This window comes from Delphinapterus leucas, chromosome 5, assembly GCF_059928025.1.
Source record: "Delphinapterus leucas isolate spDelLeu-1000000601 "Yukka" chromosome 5, BTC_Dleu_Yukka2, whole genome shotgun sequence".
Lineage (NCBI taxonomy): Eukaryota > Metazoa > Chordata > Mammalia > Artiodactyla > Monodontidae > Delphinapterus > Delphinapterus leucas.
This window is the reverse complement of record NC_143133.1, coordinates 70,729,893-70,742,629: the sequence shown is the minus strand read 5'-3', so window position 1 is coordinate 70,742,629 and position 12,737 is coordinate 70,729,893. Positions and strand designations below refer to the sequence as shown.

Genomic DNA, 12,737 nt, shown 5'->3' with positions numbered 1-12,737 from the left:
TTTCCCCAAATAAATATGTTCACTGGAGACTAGAGAAATTAATCTGGTAAATGCAGAGAATACACTTGAAAGTTTGGGGGGCAGATGAAACCTGATTCAAACCACAGCTCTGCCAGTTGCCAATTATAAGACCTTGGGCACTTCAGTTGGCCTTCCTGACCTTCAGTTTCCTCATCTGTTTAATGAAAGTGATAATACCCACTTCATAGTGGGTTTGTTTGTGTGTATTAAACAGAATGATTTATACAGTGCTCATATATGCTCTGCACTCTCTAGCACACAGTAACTTCTCCATAAGTAGTATTGTTATAAACAATAAGTAAATTATTATTAAATATAAATAGTACTATTATTGATATGGTAGTCAAAGATGGTGTGTGAGTTTCTGGGAGGATATAAACTTCATCACCTCTTTCAGAGATGCAAGATTTGCATATTTTTCTCATTCTTTTCATCTTCTACTCCATTTTCCACTTAGCTGTCAACATTATGATTTAAAAACACAGTTAGCACTGCCGTACGTTATTACATAAAAGTTGTTAAAGAGAGTAGATCCTAAGAATTCTCATCACAAGGAAAAATATTTTTTTCTGTTTCTTTAATTTTGTATCTGTATGAGATGATGGATATTTGCTAAACCTATTGTGGTCATCATTAGCTGTACGTCCTAAACTTACACAGTGCTGGATGTCAGTTATGTCTAAATAAAACTGAAAGGGAAAAAAAATAAAAGCACAAATTAGATGATGTCATTCCCCTGCCTCTACCCATTCAAGGGATTGTAAGCTGAACTTTTTGCCATGGCTTTTGAAGCCTTCCTTGCTTCTCTGGTGACATCAACCCTGCCACAGCTGCACTGACCTTTCTCAAAAATGCCCACCTTTCCCCAGCTTCCTTTTCACATGCTGCTCCCTTTGCCAGGATGGATCTATCCCCTTGCTCTGTGCCCTCTGTTCAAAAGACATCTCTGTGGAGAAATCTTCTCTGATCACCCTCGGTAGTTCTGTTATCTTACACTGCAGCAAGGCTGTGTCCCTTTTTGCTTGTCTGTATGTTGTCTGTCTTACTTTATAAGCACCACAATGGCAGAGAACTTACTGACTTTGCACACTGTTGTATACCCAGTGTTCAGAGCAGTGCCCAACACATAGTAGGTGCTCAATAAATATTTGTTGGAATAAATGGATCAATAAATAAACTCTTCCATTAGGGAGCTCCCCTAAATGTCTAGGTAAGTGGGAGTTCAAAATCCATTGATAATGGTTGTGCATTGCTTTGTATAATTGATACGTTCCTGAAAACTCATGCATAAATCAAATTGTATATGTGTGTTAAATAATTACAACTTTAAATTGAGTTGGATGGTATTCCCAGAGATTATTTAACTTCCTTCTGAGTGAGCATCAGTTGGCAGAACAACCAGCTAAAGTACATTAACTTGTTCTTGTTCATTTCTGTCAAAATCCTGGATCTAATAGAGGAGGAAACACTAGATTGTTCTTGAGGATTGACTTGGTGGTTCAGTGCTTTTGTTTTAATACTGACTCATATGCATCAGTTAAAAAGACTTTAGGTCAACTCTAGTTGAAACTCTTAGATGTAAGGTTCATGTACAGAGCAGAAACAAAACAGGGATAAACATGTTTAAAGAAAAATGACCAGGATAGTGGTTCAGAATCTGTTCATGTGAAGAATAGTTGGGGGACCTGGAGATGTGAGGCCCTGAGGGTGCACAGTGGCCACCCTCCAATCTCCTGGGCCACAACTGGAAGAGGGAGCACACTTTTTCTCTGTGCTTCCACAGGGCAAAGATGGAACCAGGAACTGAAAGTCATAGAGAAGTAGATTCTAACTTAACTAAAGTGAGAACTTTATGGATACTAAAGTTGTATATGTATGGAAATGTTGTCTCAGGAAATGGTGAGTTGTTATCACTAGAGATATTTAAACTGACTGGTGAGAACTTAGTGGAGAAACTGTGACAAGGAGTCCAGCATCTTATGGTCAATTAGTTTCCCATAGACTAAGGGGCAGGTTCACTCATGGCCCATGGCCCTGATTAAAGGAGCTCTAAAAACTTATGAAAAAAGAAGAAAATTAAATCTACCATAACTTTTCTCAGGGACACTTTTATATTTCCTTTGGGAATAATAGAGAATCTAGTTGGGGGCCTTGGGGAGGGTTGTGTTGACACTCCCATGGATCCAGTAGCAGCAAGGAGTCATCTAACTGCCTTCAGAAACGATGGGCCCAGTTATCTGCAGGACTTCTGTTTTGCCCAGCGGGGCTTGCAAATTGGGACCCTGCCAGCCAAAGCCCTCTTTTTCTCTGTTGCAGCTGTCAGGTTCTCACCTAAATAAATGTTAAACAAATATTTACAGTGTGTCACCTTGGGGAAATGTCAGCTTATCTGCTGGGAACACCTGTGTGCCTTGGCTTTTGCTCAGAGTTGAAAGGTTCATGGTAGAAAATAGAATTTTTGACTCAAATAGAATTTTTGACTCTAGGTATTAAGATCAGCTTGCTTTTCAGCATGAATTCTGTGTTTTGCTCCTAAAATCAAGATTGGAATTCTGCTATGTTGCTATCTTCTATTCACCTTGTGTTCACCTTTTAAGCTTTCGGTTTTGCTAAAATCCTGTTAGGTAAATAAAGGTTCTAGGCATACTTTAGTTTCAGCCACTCGAGAGGAAGAAAAAGAATGTTGACAGAAACAAGAGGTATTTAAAATTCCTTCTTCTGGGAGGCACAGTTTGTTCATTTCTTATCAAGGTCCTAGGCTTCCTTTTTAGAAGCAGCAGAGTTCCCTAGAAAAATGACCCCGTACTCTAGTTACCATTATTCAAAGTTAGAGTAAAATTTGCCTGTCATTTCGAATATACAGATGACACGGTTTTCCTGTTCTAACTCCAACTTATTACTAAAGATGGCCAGGTTACTGAGATGGCCTCTAGGTGAACAATCAAGATGGCATCAAAGTTGATACAGGGGGCTTCCCTGGTGGCGCAGTGGTTGAGAGTCCTCCTGCCGATGCAGGGGACACGGGCTCATGCCCCGGTCTGGGAAGATCCCACATGCTGCGGAGCGGCTGGGCCCGTGAGCCATGGCCGCTGAGCCTGCGCGTCCGGAGCCTGTGCTCCACAAAGGGAGAGGCCACAACAGTGAGAGGCCCGGGTACCGCCAAAAAAAAAAAAAGTTGATACAGGAATGATTTTTTCAAAAATATTTGCTATACCAGAATTACAAAACCTCTTCCCCACCATCCAGTTTATTTTCAATATTTCTACTACGGCACACCATTATATTACTATACCACTTTTGAGTTGAATTTTACTGATAATCTTTTAGTAAAAAGTATCAAATTTTTCTGCTTATAAAATTTACTGTATTCTTTTTTTTATTAACATCTTTATTGGAGTATAATTGCTTTACAATGGTGGGTTAGTTTCTGCTTTATAACAAAGTGAATCAGCTATACATATACATATATCCCCGTATCTCCTTGCGTCTCGCTCCCACCCTCCCTATCCCACCCCTCTAGGTGGTCACAAAGCACCGAGCTGATCTCCCTGTGCTATGTGGCTGCTTCCCACTAGCTATCTATTTTACATTTGGTAGTGTATGTATGTCCATACGACTCTCTCACTATGTCCCAGCTTCCCCTTCCCCGTGTCCTCAAGTCCATTCTCTACGTCTGCGTCTTTATTCTTGTCCTGGCCCTAGGTTCTTCAGAACCTTTTTCCTTTTTTTTTTTAGATTCCATATATATGTGTTAGCATATGGTATTTGTTTTTGTCTTTCTGATTTACTTCACTCTGTATGACAGACTCTAGGTCCATCCACCTCACTACAAATAACTCAGTTTCGTTTCTTTTTATGGCTGAGTAATATTCCATTGTATATATGTGGCACATCTTCTTTATCCATTCATCTGATGATGGACACTTAGGTTGTCTCCATCTCCTGGCTATTGTAAATAGAGCTGCAATGAACATTTTGGTACATGACTCTTTTTGAATTTTGGTTTTCTCAGGGTATATGCCCGGTAGTGGGATTGCTGGGTCATATGGTAGTTCTATTTGTAGTTTTTTAAGGAACCTCCATACTGTTCTCCATAGTGGCTATATCAATTTACATTCCCACCAACAGTGCAAGAGGGTTCCCTTTTCTCCACACCCTCTCCAGCATTTATTGTTTGTAGATGTTTTGATGATGGCTACTCTGACCGGTGTGAGGTGATACCTCATTGTGGTTTTGATTTGCATTTCTCTGATGATTAGTGATGTTGAGCATCATTTCATGTGTTTGTTGTCAATCTGTATATCTTCTTTGGAGAAATGTCCATTTAGGTTTCTGCCCATTTTTGGATTGCGTTGTTTGTTTTTTTTGATATTGAGCTGCATGAGCTGCTTGTAAATTTTGGAGATTAATCCTTTCTCAATTGCTTCATTTGCAAATATTTTCTCCCATTCTGAGGGTTGTCTTTTGGTCTTGTTTATGGTTTTCTTTGCTGTGCAAAACCTTTTAAGTTTCATTAGGTCCCATTTGTTTATTTTTTTTTAATTTCCATTTCTCTAGGAGGTGGGTCAAAAAGGACCTTGCTGTTATCAAAAAAATCTAGAAACAATAAATGCTGGAGAGGGTGTGGAGAAAAGGGAACACTCTTGCACTGTTGGTGGGAATGTAAATTGATACAGCCACTATGGAGAACAGTATGGAGGTTCCTTAAAAAACTACAAATAGAACTACCATATGACCCAGCAATCCCACTACTGGGCATATACCCTGAGAAAACCAAAATTCAAAAAGAGTCATGTACCAAAATGTTCATTGCAGCTCTATTTACAATAGCCAGGAGATGGAGACAACTTAAGTGTCCAGCATCAGATGAATGGATAAAGAAGATGTGGCACATATATACAATGGAATATTACTCAGCCATAAAAGAAATGAAATTGAATTATTTGTAGTGAGGTGGATGGACTTAGAGTCTGTCATACAGAGTGAAGTAAGTCAGAAAAAGTAAAAAAAATACTGTACGCTAACACATATATATGGAATCTAAGCAAAAAAAAAAAAAAAAAAGGTCATGAAGAACTTGGGGCAAGACGGGAATAAAGACACAGACCTACTAGAGAATGGACTTGAGGATATGGGGAGGGGGAAGGGTAAGCTGGGAGAAAGTGAGAGAGTGGCATGGACATATATACACTACCAAACGTAAAATAGATAGCTAGTGGGAAGCAGCCGCATAGCACAGGGAGATCAGCTCGGTGCTTTGTGACCACCTAGAGGGGTGGGATAGGGAGGGTCGGAGGGAGGGAGATGCAAGAGGGAAGAGATATGGGAGCATATGTATATGTATAACTGATTCACTTTGTTATAAAGCAGAAACTAACACACCATTGTAAAGCAATTATACTCCAATAAAGATGTTAAAAAAAAAAAGGATTGCTTTGGCTATTTGGGGTCTTTTGTGTTTCCATACAAATTGTGCAATTTTTTTGTTCTAGTTCTGTGAAAAATGCCATTGGTAGTTTGATAGGGATTGCATTGAATCTGTAGATTGCTTTGGGTAGTAGTCATTTTCACAATGTTGATTCTTTTAATCCGAAAACATGGTATATCTCTCCATCTGTTTGTATCATCTTTAATTTCTTTCATCAGTGTCTTACAGTTTTCTGCATACAGGTCTTCTGTCTCCCTAGGTAGGTTTATTCCTAGGTATTTTATTCTTTTTGTTGCAATGCTAAATGGGAGTGTTTCCTTAATTTCTCTTTCAGATTTTTCTTCATTAGTGTATAGGAATGCCAGAGATTTCTGTGCATTAATTTTGTATCCTGCTACTTTACCTAATTCATTGATTAGCTCTTGTAGTTTTCTGGTAGCATCTTTAGGATTCTCTGTGTATAGTATCATGTCATCTGCAAACAGTGACAGCTTTACTACTTGTTTTCCGATTTGGATTCCTTTTATTTCTTTCTCTTCTCTGATTGATGTGGCTAGAACTTCCAAAACTATGTTGAATAATAGTGGTGAGAGTGGGCAACCTTGTCTTGTTCCTTATCTTAGTGGAAATGGTTTCAGTTTTCCACCATTGAGAATGACGTTGGCTGTGGGTTTGTCATATATGGCCTTTATTATGTTGAGGTAGGTTCCCTCTATGCCTACTTTCTGGAGGGGTTTTATCATAAATGGGTGTTGAATTTTGTAGAAAACTTTTTCTGCGTCTATTGAGGTGATCATATAGTTTTTCTCCTTTAATTTGTTAATACGTTGTATCACATTGATCTGTGTATACTGAAGAATCCTTGCATTTCTGGGATAAACCCCACTTGATCATGGTGTATGATCCTTTTAATGTGCTGTTGGATTCTGTTTGCTAATCTTTTGTTGAGGATTTTTGCATCTGTGTTCATCATTGATATTGGCCTGTAGTTTTCAGAAAGCTTACTGTACTTTTAAAGACATTATTTTATAAGATAGCATGTGCCACTCTCCTATGGAAATGCAACCCTGAAAGAATCTTCAAAGCCAACTGAAAAATATGACTTGATTTAAAACAATTTTTTGAAGAATTTGTCAATTATATAAAGTCAGCATAAGGTTATTTTATTATTTTTTTCTAAATGAAGAATTATTACATCCTGCTAATTTATGTGTTAAAGATTTTGTCTGTGTCCCAAGAACTCTAATTGTGTCACATTTGAGAATAATGGAAACATTACAGAATTAATATTTTTTCATGTCTGTATTTTTTAAGAATTTATATAGATCAGTAGTCAAAGCAAAAATGGGCTTTGTTGCTTATACCAACTATATATTCGGACAGTCATCTGCCACTTACTTCCCTGATTTTATCTGCTAACCTGTAATCAGCAGTCTTTTGGGCTACACCTGTGCTGACTACCTGGCTGTTTAAGTGGTCAGTTGTATCACAGTTCCCTTTTCAGTCTCAGGCAACATGGGTGATTTTTAATTTTTTTTAATTTTTAATTTTTTAAATTTTTTTTAACATGGGTGATCTAGTCTGCTTTTTGGCATTATACAGACATAAAATGATAAGTAAGATTTCATTTATGTGCCAGAATGGCTCCAAGTGTGGGTAATACACAGTCAGATAACTCACATTCCTTTTATTTTACAAAGACGTAAAGCTGGAGAGTCAGGCCACAGGAGCTCAAATTTCCTGAAAACGCCTTGTCAAATCACTGACAGTGTCTCAAGCACACATATTTCATCATGCTCAGTGGAGTTTGTTTACTTTTCTCCTCAATAATTCATGGGTATTAGGTGGATGTGACTAGAATTTATATTTAATGCTAGTAATTCAGTGCATTCAAAGATCCATATTTAAGGCATCATTTCATGATGTGCAAAAAATCAAAACAGCTGCAAAAAATAATTGAACAATTGAAAAATTTCCTGTGATTTTTAATCCTCTATTCCATGAGCCCTGGTAAGTATGCCAAGTATTAATGAGAATCAGGATCATGTTGGATAGAAGGGTCTGGAATTTTATATTCTCTTTCAGGGGCGGTTGTGTGGTTTTACATTATTCACAGTCATCTTAATTCAAGCTGTGTTTATTTGTTGTTATTTCCTCAAGTTTCTCTATTTTAAGGCTGACATCTTACTGTTGGCATATAAGCGAGACACTTAATCTGTAGGGTTTTCATCCATAGCGGTTTTGCCGAGATTTTGCCTTTATATGGGAATTATTTCAAGATTCAACAGTGTAGAATTTGCTGACCTGATAGGGAGGAGATCATGTGAACAGGGATGGAGCGAGCTCTTGTACAAACCATTAAGTTGGGAGTTAGATAGTGACAGTTCTGCTCCCAACTTTGCTTCTGACAGCTTCGTTCCAAGCAGGCCACCGAATTATCCTCTGCATGGGATTCTTTTATTTCCCAAACATATATTTATGGCATGCCTACTGTATACACTAAGGATAGGACAGCAAACAAAATAGACAAGAATACTTCATGAACCATATATTATATTGGAGGGAGATAGGCAATAAGGAAACAGATTAAAAATTTTTTAATAGTAATAATAGTATATCAGATAGTGATAAGTGCAATGGAAAAATTCCAAAAAGAATTGAAGAGCTTTGGGAGAGTATGGGTATGGTGGCAAGGGATGCAGCTTTAAGCAAAATGTTGTTCAGGAAAACCTCACTGAGAAGATTACATTTGATCCACGAACATATGGGAATCCAGGAAGTGAGAGAGACCCGGACATACCGAGTGTCTTGTGATATCTGCAGGAAGTGAGAAAGGGGGCATGATGGAATCAGTCCTGCAGGCAGATACTGTTGGCAAGGATGTGAGTGTTGGGGGGTAGACATATGGTGGCGTGGAGGGTCTTGCTAGGCATGTGTACAGCTTGGGAGCTCCCTTTCAGCTTCTGACATCAGTTTATGCGGCAAAGGTGTTAGGAAAGTTATCACTGTATTCCTTTAGCAAACATTTATTGGCACCTACGATGTACCAGGTGCATTGTCTGATGCTAGGGATGCTTTGGTGACTAAAACACAGTTCTGCCTTCAAGGGACTCAGCATAATAGGGGACAAGACATGAAAACAATTACACTGCTGTCCAATGTGATCAGTTTAAAAGGTATGGGGGGAAATGCAGAGAAGGAGGGACTCTTTCCATTTGGCAACATTAAGAAGGCTGTTCCCAGCGAAGAAGTAACAGCTGAATTTGATTTTGGAGGATATATAGAAATTTGCCATGTGGGCAAGGTGGAGAAAGCAGACAGCCTAAATCTGTCGTATATTAGAGGAACTACAACTAGTTTAATTTTATGAGAACATAAAATGGGGAGAGAAGAAATGGATTTGAGGGACTTTGGGGAAGTAAAATTAACAGTACTTAGTAATTAATTGCATATGAATGGTGAGGGTGAGGGTGAAACAAAGGTTTTTAGGCTTGCAGACTTGGGTAGATGGTATTACTACCAAGAAGGAGGGCTGGTGGTAGTGGGAGGTAGGGGGTTAATATTGACATAATGTCTTCATCTGGTCCAAGAAGTGCATGACCGTAATTTTCCTTCCAGTGGAGGTAAAAACAGCTTTCCTTCTAGAGGAGATGACATGATTTATACTTTCATCCAGTGGTATGCTGGTAAACTGGCTCCCTGAAAAACAAAACAAAACTATGATTTGTAGCATTTGCTGATTTCTGCAGTGTAAACACTCATACCAGATGTCAAGCTAATAATAGTTGAACAGTCTCCTCCCACAGCACTGCATTTCGTCCCCTGACAAGTATTTGTTGAGCTCTTGTTGGTGTGAGGCATGCAGTCATGTGCTGGCTCTTTCTTCCTTACTTCTCCTTATCCACTTCCCACCCTCCTCCAGCCCACTCTTCCCCACAGGTTGGTTTCAGCAGTGGTTACTTTCTAGCTTCCTTTGGGGTCAGCCAATGGGAGCCACCAACAGGACATCAGAGTGTGGGAAGAGAGGCAAGTTGGGTCATGATCCCCTAGTTTCTTCTTTTACCAGGTTACACAGTTTGGAGTTGCCTGAATCCCACTGTGGGAGGCCCTGGCTCCTATCAGGCAGCCTTCTGCATACAGCTCTTTCTGAGCCCCAAGAACTGCTCCTTCTCTTGTCCCTTGAATCTGGGATGCTAACGGCAACCTGTCCCCGCATGCTGCACTACCCCTGGTTGGTTTTTCTAAACCTTGCCAGTACCTTCATAAGTGACCTTTTCATTAAATACTCTGCAGTAATCCTACTTCAGTGAGTCATTTCTTTCCTGCTGGAACCATGGCTATTACAAATGAAGATGACGAAAAACTCTAGTTTTAAAGAGTTTCAGACCAGTGTGACCAAAAAATAACTGGACTTCTCCCATGATTTCTCTTCTGGTGTGAGACAATGACACATGTAAGTGTTCACTAGCACAGCTTTCTATCCCCATGTCTAATGAAGCTGGGAACCAAGGTAATCTCTTCCCTACTCCTCTCGTACCCCAACTAAGCCATACCTCTTGTGAGGTCTCTTGAGACCACCAGAGAGTGCAGACATAGGAAGCTGATGCTGTTGGCCCATCACAGAGAAAACAAGTCATCTGTTGTTTTTTTGTGTTTTCCAGCAGTGGTGATGAATTCGTGCTCCTGTATGATTTGTGGATTTATGCTCCTGTGTTATCTGTGACTCCTGTTTGTGAGAAGAGGTCAGCTAGGTGAGACAATTCTGGAGCACTGGGCTGGCGTCATAGCATCTGGCTATGAGGTCTTTTTAAGTTTCAGCTTCCTTGCATGTAAAAGGAGGAAACAGTAGTACATTATCTTGCAAGACCCTTCCATTGTTAACATTCTCTTCACGACTGAGGTCTGCAGCTCTGGGTGTTCCCATTGACTATGACTTTGTGAGCACTGTTCAGTGAACAGCTTGGCCTGACAAAGACAAATTTACGACTTTCTTTAAAACAAAAGATTATGTAAGTCTCATCAATAAATAATACATCTAACTCAGTAACATGCCTCTTACCAAGTGATATATCAAAGAAAAGTGTATTAGTTACCTATTGCTACGTAACAAATTTCCACAGATGTGGCAGCTTAAAACAGCACCCAACTATTATCTCCGTTTCTGTGGATCTGGAACCTGGCAGTGTCTTATCTGGGTCCTCTGCTTCAGGATCTGTCATATGGGTGCATTCATGGTGTTGGCCAGGTCTCGGGTCTTATCTGAAGGCTTGCCTAGGAAAGGATCCGCTTCCAGGCTCATGTGATTGTTGGAAGAATTTCAGTTCCTTAAGGGTGGAGGGCCTCAGTTCCTAGCTGGCTGTTGGCCAGAGGCCAGGCTCAAGTCCTTGCCATGTAGACCTATCCAACATGGCAACCTGCTTCGTGAGAACTGGTAAGGGACAGCATCTGCTAGTGAGGGAGGAGTCACAGTCTTATGTACCCTAATGATGGAAGTGACATCCCATTACCTTCTGTTGGTTGTAAGCAAGTCACTAGGCCAACTCACACTCAAGGGGAGGAGGTTACACAGGGCATGAATAGCAGGAGGTGGGGTCATTGGGGGCCATCTTAAAGCCTGCCTGTCACAAAAATTCTTCCCCCCACCCTGCCCCATGGAAGAAGAGTTTTAAATCCTGAGCTTCTCTGATATACTTAAAGGTTAGTTTGTCAGAAATAAAAAGTGACAACTAAATGCAGTGTGGCATCCTAAATGGAGATCTTGGTGATGTTTGAGTAGGGTCCTTACTTTAGTACCAGTGTTAATTTCCTGGTTCTGATAATTACACTGTAGTTATATAAGATGTTTGCTTTGGGGGAGCCTGGATAAAGGCTATATGGAAACTTTCTGTATTGTTTTTATAACTTTTCTGTAAGTCTCTAAAAGTAGTCTAAAGTAAAAAGTTAGATAAAATTAGCTACAGGGATATATTGTACAACATGGGAAATATAGCAAATATTTTATAATAACTATAAATGGAGTATAACCTTTAAAATTGTGAATCACTATATTGTACACCTGTAACTTACATAAAATTATACATCAACTGTACTTCAATAAAAAATAAAAAGTTAGAAAAAAGTGATATATAAAACATAAAAATCCGTTAGCTATTATATAAGACTACCGTGTGGCTGTAGCTTATTCAATAATTTTAACTTTATGTCTTTACCAGAACCGTTTTGCTGATAAAAATCTATAAATTTGTGGGGGAGGGGAATGGGGAGATGTTGGTCAAGGGTACAATAAAGAAAAAAATCTAATTTTTTGTAAATAAATATAGAAATTTTAGTAGATAAATTTGCTTAAAATTGTATACGTAAAAATGTAAAATAGATAGCTAGTGGGAAGCAGCCACATAGCACGCAGAGATCAGCTTGGTGCTCTGTGACCACCTAGAGGGGTGGGATAGGGAGGGTGGAAGGGAGATGCAAGAGAGAGGAGATATGGGGATGTATGTATACCTATAACTGATTCATTTTGTTATACAGCAGAAACTAACACACCATTGTAAAGCAATTATACTCCAATAAAGATGTGAAAAAAAATTTTTTAAATAAACATCTTTGTCTACAAAAAAAAATTATATAGGTAAAATTTACAATTTTTTTGTAGGTAAATAATTTGAGTAGCCTTCCTAGTGAAAATCCCCTAGAAACCTCACTATTACTGTATAATAGAATTCTTTATATTTGTTCCTATGTATTTGTTTCAACACATAATTACAGAGGTGAGGAAAGAATTTTCGGCTTAAGCTTGAGTTGAAATGTTGTAGGGACTTTTGCACAACCCCAAATGCACTTCACACATCACTTAAAGTAACCATCTTTCCTAAAGTAGTAGCCTGGTAGCCCAGTCTGGCCCCTCCACTGTGCTGAGCACTGTTTTCAAGATGTCAATCTGCTTGTTGCTTGGATATCAGCACTTATATTTCAAAATAGTGTGGTCTGTCTCACGGCACCGTTCCATGTGATGAAAAGCAAAATGCTTCAATCCCTCGTAGGCACTTGAATTTCATGCAAAGCAAGAACAAATGGCTCTTCATTCTGCTCAGTGCTTGAAAGGGCTGCTGGTTATTAATACTCTATCACTATTTCACATGTCCTCGTCCAGCAGTTTAAAGCCTCTGGGTCTTGGTTGGTTACACCTCTTTAAGAGAGCTATTTGGAAACACTCTAGACATTTTTCTTAGGCCCTATTTTTAGAATGGAAAGCCTAATGGTATTTTAATGTCTCTCTATATTCCCAGAA

At 39.1% G+C, this 12,737-nt stretch overlaps 1 protein-coding gene across 1 annotated transcript in view; it reads left to right on the top strand.

Annotated features, from left to right (window-relative positions):
* CORIN (corin, serine peptidase) overlaps positions 1-12,737 on the top strand; it is a 265,617-nt gene that overhangs the window by 83,915 nt on the left and 168,965 nt on the right.